Source organism: Octopus bimaculoides, chromosome 4, assembly GCF_001194135.2.
Source record: "Octopus bimaculoides isolate UCB-OBI-ISO-001 chromosome 4, ASM119413v2, whole genome shotgun sequence".
Lineage (NCBI taxonomy): Eukaryota > Metazoa > Mollusca > Cephalopoda > Octopoda > Octopodidae > Octopus > Octopus bimaculoides.
Genome location: NC_068984.1, coordinates 68714846 through 68719358, shown reverse-complemented (window position 1 = coordinate 68719358; position 4513 = coordinate 68714846).

The following is a 4513-nucleotide window of genomic DNA, read 5'->3' as shown; positions in this document are numbered from 1 at the left end:
CGTTATGAGAGACTGGCCAATGTTGTTGAACTGGATGAATTGACAAAACTTATAGCAGACGAGAACTTTTTAAAATGATAAACTAATATACTTGGTTTTCTCTGAACGCTGATATGAAACAGTGAACTAGGATGCTCGCATCCCGTAAGGGACTTCAGTTCCTCGACTTATTATATATATACGCATGTATGTATACATGCATATATGGGTACAGGACATCACAAAAAAACGTTAAACACAATGAGAAATGAAAACATAAAGATGAAAACAGAAAACGAACTTTTTTTCGAGCAACGAACACAATAGAGAAACGAGGCATGCAACATAAAGAATATTTCCCTTCATCAGTTGTCCCTGTTCTATCTACTCCGCGTTCGAAGGCAAGGACAATACGCGACTTCCTTGGAACAGTCGTTCCCGCAAAGCAAATTAAATAAAATTTGGAATTTTTTGCAGAAGGTGAAAGTGTAAACAAGAACAGGACAGTAAAATCAAGATAAGACAGTGAAAATATACGCTATATATATATATAGTATATGGGTACAGGATGTGGCCAACTGTAAGCAACATGAATTACTAAAACAAACGAGTTAAATACGCAAACAACGAGAGAAAAAAGTGTGGAAAATAGGACAAGTAACACAAAGGCCGACACTTCATCAGTTGTCGGCTTTCTATCTAGTCCTCATTTCGAGCATTCAATGACAATATGAGTCTTCGAAGACAGTTGCTCCCATAACCTTCAAACTAAAATTTTGGATTTATGGAGGGTCAAAGCTGGGGAAAAAAATGTCCTGTTTTTGTTTCCAAATTTGACCCTCCATAAAATCCAAAATTTATTTTGGAAATTATGGGAGCAACAGTCTGCGAAAACTCATATTGTCAACAATAGAGAGGGAGATGAAAACTCACTATATGGTGTAGAATTCAGTATACTTATGGTCCAGAACACAATGTTATATTAGTATAGAGTGGTAACAAAAACAAAGAGATGACACCGAAACCCCCCCCAAAATAACAAAAGTTACGTAATGAACTCCAATAGCTTACAACTGTTTCTGCTATATGTATCTGTGTGTGTATATATATATATATGTGTGTGTGTGTGTGTGTATGTGTATAAATTGCACATATATACATACAAGCGTATGTATGCACTTATGTATGTACATGTGTAATTTATAAATATGCATGTGTTTTTGTGTAATGAGAACAAAAGAAAACCAACAAACACCCGGTAAAATATGCAGACTATGCATTTGTAACCAAGCCTTTAGTAACCTACGTGGTATTAATCGGAGTTTTATAGGCCCGAAAGCGCGTATTTGTTCCATCGGCATTCCAGAACGAGAGAGAGAGAGAGAGAAACAGATAAACTAACAGTTAAAGAGATAGAAATAATGAGTTCAAAGAATGAAAAGTGTAATGGCTGTTAAATACCGAAAGTAAAGTTATATGATTTATTGATTGCTTAACATTTAATCATTATTAAAGTTCATTATATCTTCGGGTTATTAAGGAAAAAACAGAGCATGAAATTTGGTATATAATGAGCAAACGTTAAAAATAGCAAGTACCGACTAAGTGACATGGAATGCTTTAGTATGTAAACAGAGTTTGCTATGATGCTCAAGCAGACATATATACATATACATGCATACACATACACAGCTACATACATCTGTGTATATATATAGGTGTGTGTGTGTTTGTGTATGGTTGCATATGTGTATGTGTGTGTATACATACACACATATATATACTATATGGAAAAATGCGAGCATGAAAAGTAATTTTCTTAAGATTATAAACCTGGAAAAGTACAGGACAAGCTATTACTTGTAGTAAAGAATAAGAAAACTTTTACTTAAAATATTGCAGCAAAGAATGCCAGTTCTTCTAGTTTATCACTCTTTACAGTTCCCATCTTTTAATTTTACTATTCAAAGCTGTGCAGCTAATTTGTAAGTTTGTCTAATTAGTCACTTTTGTCTGTATTTCAGGTAGTAAATTAGCCAAATTATACTTAAATAAGTATAGTGTTATTTGTAAACAATAATAAGATATTTTTTTGATATTCAAATTTTAATTTTAGCTGCAATATTTTAAGTAAAAAGTTTCTTATTCTTTACTTTACTTGAAGTAATAGTTTGTCCTATACATTTACAGGTGTAATAACTTGTTCTATACTTTTCCAGGTTTATAATCTTAAGACTATTATTTTTCATGCTTGCATTTTTCCATGTAATCCATGATTTTTCCAGGCATTGCTGTTACAAGATAATTAATAATGTGCCAATTAATAATTTAGGATTTTACCTTATAAAATACTGTGTAGGGGGAGACATTGGCTACAATTTTTAGCGTTCGAGCGACCAGGTAGAGGATCTTTCATTGAGTTGATTGCGTGGTGAGATTTTGTTTTACACATATATGTATAATATGCATAAATATCATTAGCAGAAGTTCAGAGTTTCGTGTATTGGCACTTATCAAACATGAATTTGTCTATTGTCTCTCTGTAACTTGTGACGAAATAACTTCTAAAATACAAAATTGTGTCAAAAACGTTAAGAGTAGACCCTGTTGTATGTGATGCATTGTACCAGTATCGGAAGCTTCAAAGTGTTTAGTTAAAAAAAACTAATTAAATAATCTGTACGTCAAACTGAATAGATCCGAAATGGATGACAAGCAAAGTCGACCTCGGCGGAATTTGAACCCAAAATGTAAACACAGGCTGAATACCGCTATGCATTTCGCCCGGGGTCTAACGTTTCTGCAGCTCGCCGACATAGCATGTCAGCGCTTATTTTAGCAATATATTCGTTATTATTCTTATTGCTAAACGTTATTTCCTTACTCTCTTACTTAGTGACTCGAAATTTCGTGGCATTTCACCCCATAACTTTTCTTCTACTAAGTTTTCTTCAATGCAACTAACGACTCTGAATTCCTCGTACATTTTTCTATTATTTAAGCCTAAGAAAAGTATACTTTTATTTAAAAATTAAAATGTTTATGTTAATTGAAGGTGAATAGGTGCCCTTGAGGTCGCAGATATTTTGATGTAACTTTTTTTTCCTACTGAACCAAAATATTTATGCGAAAGTGTAGCTGAGGTGTCCTCTTTAAAACTGTTAACAGTTTGAAATTTAGTTGAGAACTGAATTAGTGGTGAAGCTTGGAAGCTGCTGCGATTGACGAAATGGTGGACTTAAGAATATATTCAACCACTACCGTGGTTGAGTGATATATATATAGAGAGAGACGCACACACATATATATACGTATATATACACTATTGAAAATGAACTTCAATCCTGCACCAAGCCGGAGCATAATGGGCAAATACTTCGAAAATAAAGTAACCGCGAAGTGTGAATGCAAACGGAATAAAACAAGTTTTGTGTAAATCGGACCACTGGTTCTTGAGATAGGTGGGTGTTGTGGGGTAAAAATACCCAAAGCGGTGCATAAGGGGAAAATACTCCAAAAGTAACTTAACCCTGAAAGGAAAGAAACTGTAAGCTTTCGATTAGACACATTATGATGGACAAAAGTCTTAGTGACTTTAACTTGCCAACGAAAAAATATGAGTTCCTTTTACAGTAAATATTTCTATTTTCGCTTTTGTTAAACACACTCTTTTAATCATTTAGAAATATATTTAAGTGAATGTGATTTCAAAAATGTAAGTTGCTTGTACAGTAAATATTTATATTTCAGCTTTCTTTATACAGAGAATATTTTAATCCTTTTAAAAATTATTTTCAAGTGAATACCATTACAAAACTTTTGGTGGGTGCACATTCAAAAAATATTTTAAAGTGAAAATGACTTCGAAAATACGGTAAATATTTTGTTAAAGATCCGTTCGTAACTTCGGTGTGAAATTATTTATTTTTCCATAGGTTTTTTTCGAGTGCATTCAACGTATCTCACTTCCAAAGATTTGGCTGCTATTTCTGGTACGTTCTACTACCACATAACAGCTATTTGCGATAAAGGACTTGAAATAGTTATTATGTGGTAGCAAGGCGTGCAAGAAATAGCAGACAAACCTTTCTGTTTCTGGGGAAAGGAGCTATTTTCACGTGATTTCGATGTCATATTCGTTGAAAGAAAAGAAAAGAAAACCCACGAAACAAAATTCCGTTGGTGAGAAACTCGAAGTTTCCAGGGAAACTCCGAGATCTCCACCACTCCCCAACTTTCTGTTCCGGAAGAAAGTGGCTTGCGGTGGGTTTGGAGGTGAGATACGTTGAATGCACTCGAAAACACCCGTTAAAAGTACGAACAGGTCCTTTACAAGATATTTACCCAAGATTGGGACAGGCGTGTGAATACAAGGATAGATGAGACTGGTAAAGCAAGGACTGAACGTCTGGCAGAACAGAGGGAAAGAGACACAAGCAGGAGAGATCAGGAATCTGACACTCGGAGAGATGAACGTCTGGCGAAACAGAGGGAAAGAGACAAAAGCAGGAGACATCATGAATCGGATGCTCAT